Consider the following 17,246-nt stretch of genomic DNA (forward strand, 5'->3'; position numbering starts at 1 on the left):
AACGGCAAGAATAAACGGACTATGGTCGAAGCAAACATCGAGTGGCTACTGAATATCATCATTACCCCACCTTATGTGATGATGGGTAAGGGACATAATTTAACTAAGATAATTAATAGTGGCCTCGACTCGCGGCTTATATCCCATCAAAACGAAAAAGTGTGTTAGTCACTCCCCTGCCAGAAAACCCAGGTCATATGTTATATAGTCATCCGGCCTTAAAAAATGTTACTTTAAATTTGATTACTGAATTCGAAGATATTAAAGATAACTTGAGTGCAATACCTAATATTTCCACGCTTATTATTGAAGTCTTGTTCGGAGATGTACCGGAAGATGCCTTCGAAATATTACCAGGTCTATCGATTAAATGGCTCAAGAAACACGAGCGTCAACATTGCAGTATTATTCATATCGGAGCATCGCCCGTTGCAACCCTCGAGGGGGTTCAAATTATTAAAAGTGGTAGTATTTCTCTTTCTAAGATATTCTTGCCGTATAATATACATTTGATAAGGTTGATGTATAGTCTCAAAACATTTAAGCAAGACCAATTAAAGACTATTATATGATCGTAATATACACTATGAGTTTATATCCAGCGCTCGATAAAGCATTTGAAAAGATGGAAACTGTTGATGGACTTCGATTACATCAAATAAGCGACATAAAACATCGAATAGAGAAGGATAGGGAGTTGAGACTTGGATTGTATAAAAAGTATAGCAGAGCCGTGAATGCTCTGGACGGAGTTAACACCGCGCTTTTAGTATCTGGCATGGGACGGGTGTCGGTTTATTATCAACTATAATTGCCGCGCCTATCGTGCTCGGTATGGAAATAGCCGCTGGAGTCTCGGGACTGGCAGGAATAGCGATAAAATTCATTTCTCGTAGGTTACAAAAGAAAGCATTAAAACACGATAGTATTCGGATACTCGCCGAAGCAAAGTTGAACAGCATTGAGGATCATATTTCGACAGCAATGGTCGATTGTAAGATATCCGAGGATGGGTTTCGTTTAGTGCTGTCGGAGCTCACCAAATACAATGAAATGAAGCAGGAGATTCGATCAAAATCTCATAAGACCAGTGGTATTAGCGAAGACGAGAAAAAAAAGTTCATAGAACAGGGGAGGCAACAAGCACGTCAATTATTCCGTGCCAAAACCAAAGAACTGGTTGGAGATTAAAAATAGATTGCTTACTATCGTTTGATCACATTTAGACAAATGCTTACATAAATATATACAATAATGGAGAAAGCTATTAAATGGAGAGAATTACCACAAGGTTTTTATTATATCAGTAATGTCAAACCAACCAAATACGGTTATCAATTGTTTCTTATCAATTTACAAGAAGAGTGTAGTTATATAGTCTGGTCTCCTAGTAAAATGAACAAAGAACTTAATAAAAATGTTGAATATCGCTTTATCGATAAAAATAATGAAGAATATTTTTATTACCATTTAGGCTCATCTAAAGCAATGATTGGCCCCAAGTATTGGTGAGCTAGACCCAATTTAACTTAATCTTATGACTATCATTGAATCGCATAGTCATTTTGGCATAAAAAATTCCCTCTGTAGTAGCAGTATAGGTATATGAATCCGGCTCCAGTGGAAGTGGTCCAGAACCATCATTACCTATAAAAATTTGTATCATAGACTCCAGGTGGTGGTGAGCTGGAGCCAATTTAGCTGAATCTCATGACTATCGTTGAATCGCATAGTCATTTACGCATAAAAAATTCCCTCTGTAGTAGCAGTATAGGTATATGAATCCTGCTCCAGTGGAAGTGAGCCAGAACCATCATTACCTATACTACTGGCCATTACCATCTGCAATGTTGATATCTGCAGATTTGTCTAACAGGAGAGTCACAACATCATGGTGTCTCTTACTAAAAGCAGCACGGAGAGAAGTGCGGCTATTATCATCTACCACCGTGATATCTCCACCTTTGTCTAACAGGAGAGTCACAACATCATGGTGTCCAGTACCACATGCAGTAAGGAGAGCAGTGTGGCCATTATCATCTACCAAGTTGATATCTGCACCTTTGTCTAACAGGAGAGTCACAACATGATGGTGTCCAGTAACACATGCAGTAAGGAGAGCAGTGTGGCCATTATCATCTACCAAGTTGATATCTGCACCTTTGTCTAACACGAGAGTCACAACATCATGGTGTCCAGTACCACATGCATACCAGAGAGCAGTGCCGCCATTATCATCTACCACGTTGATATCTGCACCTTTGTTTAACAAAAGAGTCACAACATCATGGTGTCCAGTACCACATGCAGTAAGGAGAGCAGTGTGGCCATTATCATCTACCAAGTTGATATCTGCACCTTTGTCTAACAGGAGAGTCACAACATCATGGTGTCCAGTACCACATGCATACCAGAGAGCAGTGCCGCCATTATCATCTACCACGTTGATATCTGCACCTTTGTCTAACACGAGAGTCACAACATCATGGTGTCCAGTACCACATGCATACCAGAGAGCAGTGCGGCCATTATCATCTACCACGTTGATATCTGCACCTTTGTCTAACAGGACAGTCACAACATCATGGTGTCCAGTACCACATGCAGTAAGGAGAGCAGTGCGGCCATTATCATCTACCACGTTGATATCTCCACCTTTGTCTAACAGGACAGTCACAACATCATGGTGTCCAGTACCACATGCAGTAAGGAGAGCAGTGCGGCCATTATCATCTACCAAGTTGATATCTGCACATTTGTCTAACAGGAGAGTCACAACATCATGGTGTCCCTTACTACATGCAGCATGGAGAGCAGTGCGGCCATTATCATCTACCAAGGTGATATCTGCACCTTTGTCTAACAGGAGAGTCACAACATCATGGTGTCCAGTACCACATGCAGTATCGAGAGCAGTGCGGCCATTATCATCTACCACGTTGATATCTGCACCTTTGTCTAACAGGAGAGTCACAACATCATGGTGTCCAGTAACACATGCAGCATGGAGAGAAGTGCGGCCATTATCATCTACCATGTTGATATCTGCACCTTTGTCTAACAGGAGAGTCACAACATCATGGTGTCCAGTAACACATGCAGCACGGAGAGAAGTGCGGCCATTATCATCTACCATGTTGATATCTGCACCTTTGTCTAACAGGAGAGTCACAACATCATGGTGTCCAGTAACACATGCAGCATGGAGAGAAGTGCGGCCATTATCATCTACCATGTTGATATCTGCACCTTTGTCTAACAGGAGAGTCACAACATCATGGTGTCCAGTAACACATGCAGCATGGAGAGAAGTGCGGCCATTATCATCTACCATGTTGATATCTGCACCTTTGTCTAACAGGAGAGTCACAACATCATGGTGTCCAGTACCACATGCAGTATGGAGAGCAGTGCGGCCATTATCATCTACCACGTTGATATCTGCACCTTTGTCTAACAGGAGAGTCACAACATCATGGTGTCCAGTAACACATGCAGCATGGAGAGAAGTGCGGACATTATCATCTACCATGTTGATATCTGCACCTTTGTCTAACAGGAGAGTCACAACATCATGGTGTCCAGTAACACATGCAGCACGGAGAGAAGTGCGGCCATTATCATCTACCACGTTGATATCTGCACCTTTGTCTAACAGGAGAGTCACAACATCATGGTGTCAAGTACCACATGCAGCACGGAGAGAAGTGCGGCCATTATCATCTACCACGTTGATATCTGCACCTTTGTCTAACAGGAGAGTCACAACATCATGGTGTCCAGTACCACATGCAGTAAGGAGAGCAGTGTGGCCATTATCATCTACCAAGGTGATATCTGCACCTTTGTCTAACAGGAGAGTCACAACATCATGGTGTCCTTTACTACATGCAGCATGGAGAGCAGTGCGGCCATTATCATCTACCACGTTGATATCTGCACCTTTGTCTAACAGGAGAGTCACAACATCATGGTGTCCAGTAACACATGCAGCACGGAGAGAAGTGCGGCCATTATCATCTACCATGTTGATATCTGCACCTTTGTCTAACAGGAGAGTCACAACATCATGGTGTCCAGTACCACATGCAGTAAGGAGAGCAGTGCGGCCATTATCATCTACCACGTTGATATCTGCACCTTTGTCTAACAGGAGAGTCGCAACATCATGGTGTCCACCAACACATGCATAATGGAGAGCAGTGCGGCCATTACCATCTACCACGTTGATATCTGCACCTTTGTCTAACAGGAGAGTCATGACATCGTGGTGTCCACTAACACATGCATAATGGAGAGCAGTGCGGCCATTATAATCTACCACAGTGATATCTGCACCTTTGTCTAACAGGAGAGTCACAACATCATGGTGTCCACTAACACATGCATAATGGAGAGCAGTGCGGCCATTACAATCTACCATGTTGATATCTGCACCTTTGTCTAACAGGAGAGTCACAACATCATGGTGTCCACTAACACATGCATAATGGAGAGCAGTCCAGCCATCACTATCTACCATGTTGATATCTGCACCTTTGTTTAACAGGCGAGTCACAACTTCATGGTGTCCACTAACACATGCACGATGGAGAGCAGTGTGGCCTTTACCATCTACCATGTTGATATCTGCACCTTTGTCTAACAGGAGAGTCACAACATCATGGTGTCCCTCACCACATGCATAATGGAGAGCAGTCCAGCCATCACCATCTACCATGTTGATATCTGCACCTTCGTTTAACAGGCGAGTCACAACTTCATGGTGTCCACTAACACATGCACGATGGAGAGCAGTCCAGCCATTACCATCTACCATGTTGATATCTGCACCTTTGTCTAACAGGAGAGTCACAACATCATGGTGTCCCTCACTACATGCAGTAAGGAGAGCAGTCCAGCCATCACCATCTACCATGTTGATATCTGCACCTTTGTCTAACAGGAGAGTCACAACATGATGGTGTCCCTCACTACATGCATAATGGAGAGCAGTCCAGCCATTACCATCTACCATGTTGATATCTGCACCTTTGTCTAACAGGAGAGTCACAACATCATGGTGTCCAGTAACACATGCAGTAAGGAGAGCAGTCCAGCCATCACCATCTACCACGTTGATATCTGCACCTTTGTTTAACAGGCGAGTCACAACATCACGGTGTCCACTAACACATGCAGCATGGAGAGCAGTGCGGCCATTACCATCTACCACGTTGATGTCTGCACCTTTGTCTAACAGGAGAGTCACAACATCATGGTGTCCACTAACACATGCATAATGGAGAGCAGTGAGGCCATTACCATCTACCACGGTGATATCTGCACCTTTGTCTAACAGGAGAGTCACAACATCATGGTGTCCACTAAAACATGCATAATGGAGAGCCATGCAGCCATTACCACCTACCACGTTGATATCTGCACCTTTGTCTAACAGGAGAGTTGTAACATCTAAGTGTCCCGAAAAGCATGCCCTTTTAAAACCTGCATTTAAATTGCCATTTGCCGTGTTCACGCATGCGTTTTTATTTACCAATTGGGCCACAACCTTCATGTGACCATTATCACATGCAATTAGGAAGGGGTTGGTGTGACAACTATTAAACATGGAAAGATCGGCTTCTGTATGTTTACCAATCAATAGGTCCACAACATCACCATCTCCCTGGACTCCATGCCGACAGACGTAGTGTAGAGCTGACCACCCATTGTCATCTGTCAGTGTGACATCAACATTCAAAGTAAGTAATAATTTCAGCAGTTCATCACAAGCCTTTGATGCAGCAATTATTAAAGGTGTCTTTGAATTGATATTTTGACAATCAAAATTAGCTCCCTTGTAAATATTCATAACAAAGTGCATGGATGCTACCGAACTGTGTTCACATATGCCAAGGATACACTCCTCCTGTTCTGCTGATGTCAGTTCCATTGAGGTACAGATCTGTCGCAGGATGTTATCCGATTTGCTACTTGAAGAATAAAACAGAAACGATTGTCTGGTGTTCTTATCTTTTGATGTTATCAAACTTGAGATTGTTTGTGATGATGACATGGTTTTCAAGAAATCTGAAGCAAAGGAATGATCTTGGAATGAGGGATGTGATAAGGCATATTGTATGTTACATGAAGTAACCTCACGTTTAAGTCTTTGCATAAATGGGTTGACAGATTCTGGTTTAAATGTTTTTATCATACACGTTTCATTCTTTTCTTCATGTTGCAACTGTTCAAATCGCACCCTTTCATTAAGAAACCTCAGGCTACAATTCTCTATTACGAATTTGGGGAACAATTCACATAGAATGAAAGCAGCACTGTCATATATCGATGGATGCTGAAATGTTATAACACTTCCCTCTCTTGATATATAAGTGCCTTCTAGTGGCTCACACTGACTTGAGAGGTCAAAACATTGTTCTTCATTTTCAATGCTTTCCAGGTCGAAAGAACCATCGTTCTTCAACATTTGTCGGAATATATATCCAACTTTCTTTTCCCTCATGAATGATTTCATAGAATCATTTAAAAATGGAATTGGGTTAAAAAAGAATTCTTTCATGCTCACTTTCAGGTAGTATGTGTTAGCATACAATTTGCAGCAATGGGGAAATCCATGTGGTAAGTTCATTCTGCATACTTGTCTCACAATATTCTTCTCGATTGAAATTTCTTTTTTTCTCGCATGAGATTCCCAGATTTTCTCTCTTTCAAGAAACATGTTTTCAGTTGCTTGTGAACAAGTTACTTGTGAAAGGTCAAGGGTGGATTCAGCATTCACTATCATATTTGAGAATTTCCCAAAGTGAATGGTGGCTGATTTCAGTACATCTGTCCTACTTGTCATGATAAAAGATAAGTTCGTGTCATCTGTTTTTTCTGTCAAACTCTGAGCCTTATGCTCTGCAAGTTTTAAGATATCTGTGACCACCGTTTCCCACTTAAAGAGGCTTTGGTTGTACTGCAATTGTCCAAACATATCATCTATCATTATGACAACTTTCGGGGCTTCCTTCACTGCCTCGTATTCCTCTGGAGTTCGTATTTCAAACACCTCTCTGCCCCTGTCGTGCATATACTGCAAAGCAAGGAAGGCTGTGGTAGATTTCCCCTCGCCCGGATTCCCTGTGACAGTGATCCATGATGCACCTTTGTTGAGCTTGTGGATGAGAGTCTGAGTAGCTTCCGTTGTTATCATGTCCTTTGTCCATTCCTTGAACAATGTCTCTGTTCTTTCTGCAAATCAACAATAACTATGATATCAATAAGGATGTCATTTCAAATTCGTCTCATGCTTTAAACACCTGATAAAAGGGAGACGCTCTGTTGAAACAAAATTTTGTGATTTCAAACTTCCACGTGGATATTTATTTTTTAGTTCATGTGGATAGCACATCTGCATTGAAAACAAAGTGTGTTTAGCTCTTCATGCTTGCTTGTAACTGGCGACTATGCTTATCATAAGAGGCGACTAACGGCATATCATCGTATCCCAATTGCATGGGCCGATGCTCATGTCAGTCACTGGATTGTTAGGTCCAGCCTCAATTATTTACAGACCACCGTCATATAGCTGGAATATTGCTGAGTGTGGCATTAAACAACAAACAAACTTGATTTAGAGCACATACTAAACCAACCGTCTGAAAATGAATAATATTTTTCATTGGAAAATTTTACCTTTTATTTTTTGTTTCAATGTAGATCCTGGTGCTGCGTAAAGACGATGATCGTTGTACACAGTCACTGAAAAGAAAGCAGATAAAGTAACAACATATATTTGGATGCCTAAATCACCAAAAGAATAACTGTTTTACATTTAGAAAGCTCATATGTAGATTTCTGTTTCGCTAAGCATGCACATTGCTACAATTAAATATGCCTTTTGTCTGTTTAAATGATGTCATGATTGTTGTACACATATTGTTACAATTCATAAATACATTGTCGAGTTACGAGAATTACAACGCCAAGGCTCAATGGCTAAGAGCAGATAACTCAAAATTAATTTTGAAACTGCAGCAATTGGCTTCGAAACTAGTGGTCCAATGACTTTTGGATTTGACATGCAGCAGATGCCCATCATTTTTTACTGTAGGACTATGGTAGCTACAAGGCACCATTTGGAAGCCATATTGGATTGAAGGTTTTCGCCATGCATTTTAGCCCTCACTACTTGGCTGCTAAAATCATCTGCTCTGAAACTATCAGAGCAAAGGCTTAAAAACTTTGCATACTTGGTCTCTATGGACCACCCCACAAACGGCGATTGAGTATGATAAGATATGCTACTTCCAGCCGAAATGTGTAAAACATTTTTGCATGACTTCTTCATGACATTTTTACATGGAATCTTATCATGCAAAGTAGTTTCAGCCACTGCTTCCTATGTTGCTTTTGACTACTGAACATTTTCTACTCTTTAACACATGTCGAGTCACGAGGTTTGGCAGCCATATAGTGTGAGTGAGTAAGTGAGTGAGTTGGGTTTAACGCCGCTTTTAACAGTATTCCAGTTATATCGTTACGTGTCAGCTTAATGTGGGAGGAAAGCCCGAAGTGATGCAGGTCTCAGACATTTACCACTTCGGTGAAACCCACGACCATGGGTATGGAGCTGACAAACCTAGAAACATAATCGGGGTGAGCCGGGATTCGAACCACAATCATTGGTTTCTGGCGTGCCAAAAGGACGCAACTCTGCATCCTTAGATGACTGGGCCACCTGTGCCCCCCGGCCATATTGGATTGAACATGTTCATAACGCATCTTCTGCAATCATTTGCTCTACCTGTATCAGCTGCAGGACTTTCAAAATTTGCAAATATTGTCTCCATTGTTCAAACATCAATATATCCTAACCGTTTTGAGATATCTTGATTCGTTAGGGACATATTTCAGGTTGCTTCTGATGCATATTTCCTCATGGAGTTTTCTTTGAAACGTTGTATCTTCATTACTTTTTCGAAAAAATGATTGCAAATTAGCACCATGCAGAACACTTTGCATGTTAAGCTTTTTTTGTTCTTAGATGCATGTCAAACTGTGATGTGTTTGGCGGCCATAGTGGATATAAGTTTCTTTAGGGAAAAATGACTTAATGGTAATCACATAGAGTTGATTTCCATGAATATAAACCAGGATGCGCTACTATATTTCGAAATCCCTTGCAGCCCGCATCGTTGCTTGCATTCACATTCCTATACTTATTGTTATTAAAGTAAAAGGCCGGTGACACACATAACCTACGTGTGGTGTTCGTCGCACTTCCGACAACATTTGACCCGGTAACTGTGCTTCTGCTTGCACCTACAACGATATACATAAATATATATACAAAAGATGTACATGCTATTTTTGTTAAATAGATACATGATTCAACTGTAATTCAAATATTCAGAATATAAATTATGTAATGGAGAAACGAAAATATATTTTACTCTTAATGTAAGTGTACAGGATTAATTAACTGGTAATTTGGTGCTTTGGGTAGAAGCAATATTCGAAAACTGGTCATTGTAAAACTGGGTTTTCAGTCACAGAATTAGTGTGCAAATAATTTAGACTGTGTGCAGAGCATACATTTGATTCCTGTAAATTTAACGGAGCTATGGTGAATTTGAAACCAAACGCAAAGCAAATCTAAAGGTAACAGCTTTACATTGAAAAACACCTTCATGTTTTCAGTTTTACATCTACCTTTCGTAGAATATGATTTGAAGCCGTTTTCTGTCGTATGCGACAGTCTGGGATATCGCACATCTACTTCACATATTGTACACATTGTACCCATGTATTTGTTTGAAGAGTAACATTGTTAACTACTATTACTGGATCACATTTAACATATATCTCATAATTCCTCTCAGGAGAGGCTGTATTGAAGGAGTTTAAGCAGCCCAATGTTGATCAATATAATGACAAAGTCTTTCCCCGAGAAAATGATAGATGAAAATGATGACACAAAGAATAGTGATTGGAGGTGTTAACATACCAATTGTATTGCCACTCGTTTGCTGACCACCATGTCTTTGCGCATCATCATTGTGATGACCACTATGGCTGAGGCCGTCCCCGCTGTCTCTGTCCTCCATCCCTGTCAGGAGAGAGCAGTAACCTTTGTAGTAAAGAACACCCCCTGTCTATGTATATATCAACATATCTGAGAAGAATTTATAGAAACAAACCACTGATATTACAGCTAGCTGTGTGGAAGTCCTAGTAAAATTCTAGATATTTTTTAAATTTGTATACTTATCCTGCCTTACCTTTTTAATGCACATTACTGCTTGTTTTTGACAGAGAAATTAGCTGTGTGATCATCTTTGCTTGAAAAAGTTGTTCCAAATGGCTGAGAGGCCAACCCTGTCCACGTGACCAAAGGAAGTGACATCAAGGATCCTCACATTACTCTTGAGTCCGGCACATCGGAAGGCATCCTGGGGAGGCAGCTCTGCAATGGTCGGGTCTTTTTAGACGTAGTTATGCAAAATAAGTATATAAATATAAAAAATATCTAAGATTTTACCAAAAAGTTTACTTATCCTGCATTACTCCATAATGCATCTTTATCCGATGGAATCGGTGGAGGGAATACCTGCAGATACATTGGGACTTTCATCTCAAAACTCCCTCAGCCAATCCCCAGCAATGTGGATGGCTTCAAGTGACCAATCCATGTATGGGAACCAAGAGTCAGGTATGCAGTGTGTCCAGGTACTACGCAGCCACAGATGTAAACCCTCTCAAGTTAAAGTTGTAGACTGGTGTACCAAGCCATTTGCAAATGGGTCATGAACCTTCTAGTCCAAGGCATTAAAGCCACGGGAGAGGTCGGCTCTGGAATGGAGGCGAAGTCAATGGCGTCTTGTAGTGGGGACCTGTTGGGCCACTACTAACAGACCAACTGTGCTTGCCTTGCACATCCTCCAATGCGATGTCTCGCATGTGGTGACTGGCGAAGAATGTTTGATCGCCAGAAACACCCCTCCATGATGGCAAGTAGAGAGCAGTTGCTCTGTAGCGCCATGGTGGAGGCGACAGCCCGGGTCTCATGCTGGTAGTTGGGAGCTTAGGGGTCCAATCCTGCGGCCTCTTGGCCTGGAGAATGATGGCTCGTAGCGTGAGAGAGTCCCAAGCTGGTCTTCCGACCTGAGTGAGCGGATCAGAGCCTGTAGTTCCGGGATTTTCTTCATGCGCCAATCTTCCGGAACTGCTAGTACAGAGTTGAGTGCCACAAGGTAGGTCGCTATGGTACTATTCCTTAGTCTACGCTTGTTGCAAAGATAGAGCATGAACAGGGCCAGGAATTATGGCAATGCAGTAGTCGGGTCTTGTTGTTTGCCCCTGCAAAAGCTCTCGAAGGATAGCCACTTGTCATGGTTGGTCGGGCGATGCGCCATCATGATGGCCTTTGCCACTCTGGCCAAGTAACCTCTGTAATGGGACCAGAATTGAAGACATAGCTTGTCTGGTCCTGGGTTTGGCTGCCTACTGTGGAGGGATCAGCAGGTTGGTATCGGCTAGTTCTCTGAGGTCGACGAACAAAGCCATTGCCTGGCACCAGGGCGCGATCACATCAGATCGAGACCGAGATGGAGGACGACCCTGGGAAGGAGTACAGGTAGCGGAAAAGAATACACTCTTAGTCCCAGTGGACGCTGAAGGAGTTGACTGCCCAAGCCAGGGGATCCAATACCGGCGATAGTTCTTTTGTTGGGGAGACTGAGGTCTCGACAAACAAGAGTGAAGCTGTGGAGCCTCCACTCTCTGTGGGGTCAACCTTGCATGGCCTAGATAGTGCATCCACTAGGAACTGGATCTCCAGATGATCCACCAGGTAAAAGAAAAGGAACGTCTGTTAAAGGAGCGAGGTCGAATGAGTGCAGGGAGGCATCTACAAATAGGCGCAGAGAGGTTGTAAGCCCTGTCAAGGAGTCGCCGCCTCAGATATTTGATTCCACCATCCACCACTGGAGACGCGGTTTTAGGTGATCCGGGAGGACGATGGACACTGAGGGGTCCTAGCGCCTGATGTAGGGAGCCAGTAACATTTGAACTGGGCGCAGTTCAAACCTTTCTCTGTTAGTCAAGTCCTGCGCTGAGGTTAGGAGGCCTAGGTGAGGTGAGGTGAAAGGTGAAGTGAAATTGGCTTTAACCTCTCGTCCAAGATTATTGCACTTATATAGCGACATGCATGCACGTGTGTGTGTAGCTGTTTGTACTAGTCCAGACTGATGCTGATTTATAGTGTTAGCTTACTGAGATACCATGTCACAGTTTAACATGAATACCACACTCAGACACAGTATACTGACTCCGGGCCAACCAGTCCTTATTTTAGCCCCTTAATGCCGAGCGCCAGACAGGGTTACAACAAGTACCATCTTTTTTTGGTATGACGCAGCCGTGGATCGAACCCCGGACCTTCCTCTCTCCGGTCGGATGCTCTACCACTAGACCACAGAGGCAGCCAGGAGGCCTAGGAGGACTTGCCACTGGCGCAGAGTGCATGGTAGTGGAGGGCTGGAATCAGGTGTGATTGCCTGCGCTCCCACCGGTCTGTGGGTACAGAGAGGAGGTTGAAGTGTGTCTGAAAGAGACCCCCGATGAACTGAAGGCGATATGAGGGTGTCAACTCTGACTTCCTGAGGTGGATCTTCCAACCCAACTGGTACAGGACCCGGAAGGTGAAGTAATACAAGTAGAGTGACAGTGTTCCAATGATTCAAGAGGCAGTCATCTATGTATGCCTCAAACTGAATGTCCCGGAGATGGAGGTATGAGGCTATCAGGGCCGAAGAAATACCAAATGGGAGGACCGCCTGTTGGTAATGGAATCCCATGAAAATGAATGGGAGGAATTTCCGGTAGTCGGGATGGATTGGGACATGTAGGTAGACGTCCTTGATATCCAGGCTGATAAGCACATCCTGTGCCTGGATCCAGGATTGCAGTAGCCTGAGCGTTGTCATCTTGAAATCAGGTGGACGTGCCAGGAAGCGTTTGTTGAAAGTGGCGAGGTTGTGTATCAACCTGTGATTGTCTGAGTCCTTCTTGGGGACAAGGAAGATCGGTGAATAGAAGCCCGGTGTCTATCCCTTTCTTGTCCAGCAGTGCCGAGATGTACTGGCTTAGTACTGGCTTGGTAGCTGCTGTTGAGTAGGGGGGTAGGTGTCGGCTACAGGGGACGATGTGAGAGGCTGGTTGTCCATAAACGTCAGCTTGTACCCATGTCGGATGATTTTGCCAGAATCAACTCAGTCTCCCACCTGCTGGATAGTCGACAATTTCGACGACTGGGGTTGGGAGGTCGCAGTCGTGTGTGCTGGCGGTTAACTTAAAGTCCCTGCCGTCCGCGCTTCCTCCCTTAGAGTGGCCGCAGCGGGACTGGTATGAGCCTGAGGACTTGCCTTTACCCCTGCCCCGAAAGGTTGATGTTGAGCCCTGCCCCTGGGGCTGGAGGGTGTTGCATCGCGGCCTGTAGGAGCCAGACTGGTACGCCTTACAGAAGGCTGGCTGTGATACCCTAGCCAGGGCCTTGAGAGCAGTCTTGTTTCGGGCGAAGGCTGAGACTTGGGAGTGGGTCTTGGAGACCTGACGTTAAATAGGTCAGGGGAAATACTCTTAAATTCTGGGTCCCAGTTCGATAGAGCAAGGTAGCCCAGGCGTCTCATGGTTGTAAGTTCAATCAGGGCGGTTCGCATATGGGAGTGCCTATGATCGACCTGTTGTTGGTGGTAGGATATGACAGTGGTCAAATGGTCTATGGAGTCTGCAACCTGGTCTAGTCCCAGGTGGGGGTGTCATCGTAACAAGGGATGAAGTCACCCTCCGAGGAGTCGGGACGGTAACCACCAGATCATCTGTGTACAGGAGAGCAGCTCCTAGATCAGGGACCCTTGCGACACGAACGACTGTCACTCCAACGTGAGGACGTACTGAGAGAGGCGTCCATCACAGGCGTCTGGGCCGTAGGTGGGGGCACCTGTTGGGACCCATGCGTCTGTCTGGTGGACTGGATAGGCGCTGTTTGGTAGGAGAGCGCCACGCCGGGTGTCATGGTGGTGGCCGCCGCCGTAAAGATAGACGTAGTGGTGGTCGTCAGGGTGCTCTGGGTAGAGACTGAGACTGTGGGGGCCGACATCATTGCGTCCGAGGTAGCCAGTAGTGGGCAAATTTTCGGAGTTATCGGACATCTTGCGCTGCCGGTTCCTGGAGGCATTCAGATGTACAATTAAGGCACTTAATCCAACACCGACATAAGCGAGGACATGATATCTGCAATGAAGCAGTGTAAAATCACAGTGCATCGTAAGTCAACATACAATGACAAAACAATATACTTGCAAAGGTACGACAATGGTGAGGTACCACGCAAGAAGAATATAGAACGTAAGCCAGTTCATAACTCGCATCCACGTAAAATATCCAAGACGGCTACTTGAAACAACAAGACACCTCGAATTACCATTGTTTTGTTTTCTGCCAGCAGCTGTTAAAAGTTCATCTTCCCGAGGCAAGAGAGTAAACTGACTATACAAGTCCAGTTTCCACCCTTGCCGAACTAGGCTGGTATTATGGAGTTACATTTTGGCTGGACTAACGAGTCTATGCATAGTCCAATCAAAATCGAGCACCGAAATCGAAATCGTAAACTGTCGTCCAGATTTCAGTCGATTGCAGGATTAGCAAAGCATGTACACCGCCAACTCGTTGTCAGCAGATATTTTCCAAATCTTTTCATGTTTGTAATTAAGGTGCTCATGTGATTTGATGCATTTCGCGATGTAAGACCTGTTTTGTCACGATATAGAACTTGACTATCGATCAGATCGTCCTGACTGGGCGCCACCATTTTGTGTGAAGCATACGCAAGTGATACAAGAGGTGAAATCTGATTGGCCCATAGGAGAGGTTCAGAAGGGACATAACTGGTAATAGCCACTGGTGGCTGGTGACTTTTAAAGTCAGTTAACTCTCTTGCCTCGGGAAGATGTAAAAAGTTATGCACATGTTAAAACATACAATGTTTTACAAGATACAAACCGTATGCACAACACAAGCACAATGAACTTTAACTCAAGAAGTAAAACGTGAGGTTTTGATCAAGTTTTATGCTACGGATCAAAAACAGGTCTTCCCTCAGCAAGTGACAAAAGTAAAATGATTATCCGTGACATCACTTCCTTTGGTCACATGGGAGCTGCGTGATAGGGTTGGCCTCTCAGTTGGAACAACCTCTTCAAGCAAAGAGCTTCACACACCTCTTCTCTCTGTCAAGGACAAGCAGTAATATGTATTAAGGAGTTATGCAGGATAAGTAGAAAATCATATAGGAATATTCAGTCCAGTAGTGTCACATAAGTACATGAACTGACATTCAGTTCCAATGTAAGGAAGTACATACAATGACAAAGTGTACATAGTAAAAGTCCACTATATTCTGATCAATACTTCAAAGGCATTTTGTTGTACTCACTGGGACGTTTGTGACCTATGCGCCTGCCAACATCATCGTGTGCATCGTCAGAGGAGGTGTCACCGGAGTCGTTGTCTGTCCCTGCCAGGAAAGTGACCAATATTCAGTTTTACTAATCTAGGGTTTAATTTTAATACTAAAGTTGAGATACATGAGTGTAGTTGCAAAGAAAAGTCTTTCTGCAGTATTTTTGAAAGGTAATAGATTAAATTACTTGATAACTTCTTGATCAAGTCACATTATATTACTATTGTTACTGGGATAGTTCATATATTAGCCCTGAATATAGTGCCCCTGCTGCATACAGTTCGTATTGTCTTACTGCATACAGGGAGTCTGGATGCTGGCCAGCATACAGATTAACCCGCTTCATTAATACTCACTGTGTCGCTTCAGACACGCTGTTGGAGGAGACTCAGGGTTCATCGCGGACACGCCTCCTGCTTCCCAAACATCAACTCTGCATCTTTATGTAAAATACATTCAGTAGATGAATGTCATCATCATGTTCATAAAAAACAGTCATTACGTTTTTCAAGAGAATGTGTTACTTCGGAACGTTCTTTAACTCTCCATGCATTGACATCTTCTCAATGGGAGGCACTGTCAAGATAACGTAGCTACTACGTAGCACAAACATCAAGAGGTTAGCCATTAAAAGTCACAAAAACAACTTGACTTGATCGCTCGGTACTCGTTCTCTTCCATTTCTGTGTCCATTTGGACAACCATTTTGTCACACTATTTGGGTTTGGGACCCAACATGTCCTAATTTCAGTTTGGTAACATTTCTTTTGTTCGCCAGTTTACATCAAAAGTTAAGCGTGCAGAAAAAAGCAAAAATTGGTTGTCCACAATACAAAATCAAACTTTTTTCAAATTATCTAAAGTAACTTTGAACAAATACTTCCCAAAGCCCTGATGATTGATGTTGCATGACATCATGAAAGGCATATAGCGGCTAAAACCTCATTGATTTTCCACCTGGATTCATTATTTTTGGTAGCAGTAATCTTGTCCAAAGTAATCATGTCTGTCCTGTCACCAGCACAAATACAAATAATAATCTCTCCCATGGTACCTCAGAGTGCTAAGGTCTTCTCAGGTCACTTCCTTCCAGATCTATCATGGCACCATGTGCTCAAGTAATTTACTGTGCTGAAGTTTCTTGAAAATAACTGGTAAGTGTTGTCTCTTGACATGTACTTTTTATAGGCGTCTGTGCTGTTATCCTGAATTTTGGAGTCTGAAATTGTTGTTCAAAACTTATAACTTAATGAGTATATAGAGTATACCCGAGTGTCTTTTGATATAAAATATATCAACACGATTTGATTGTGACAACATGGGAACCAATGACATCACAATGATCTGCAAAGCATCGTGATGCAATTTTATTACAGCGATATCTACAATGTAGATATCGCTTGATCTCACCCAAGCCATATCTGCTGTGGGAGCAAGTTTTGGATGATAAATAGCGAATCTCTTCCAAGTGTCTTTTGATATCAAATGTAACAACACGAGTTGATAAAAGTGGAAAAAAATCAAGGCTTGCTAAGTGTGCAGAGGGGAAGGGAGTCTGAGTGGGGAAGCAAGAAGTTGATAAGTGTGTTGAGAGGAAGAGAGTCTGAGCAGGGTAAGCAAGAAGTCGAGAAGTGTGCTGAGGGGAAGGGAGTCTGAGTGGGGGTTAGCAAGAGGTTGAGAAGTGTACTGAGGGGAAGGGAGCCTGAGTGGGGGTAGGCAAGAAGTTGAGAAGTGT

At 43.4% G+C, this 17,246-nt stretch overlaps 1 pseudogene; it reads right to left on the minus strand.

The window, feature by feature from the left end:
• Positions 1-1,759: 1,759 nt before the first annotated feature.
• On the minus strand, positions 1,760-16,970 carry LOC124150089 (annotated as a pseudogene).
• Positions 16,971-17,246: the final 276 nt, after the last annotated feature.

The sequence above is a fragment of the Haliotis rufescens genome, unplaced genomic scaffold (genome assembly GCF_023055435.1).
Source record: "Haliotis rufescens isolate VD_foot unplaced genomic scaffold, xgHalRufe1.0.p SCAF_1, whole genome shotgun sequence".
Taxonomy (NCBI): domain Eukaryota; kingdom Metazoa; phylum Mollusca; class Gastropoda; order Lepetellida; family Haliotidae; genus Haliotis; species Haliotis rufescens.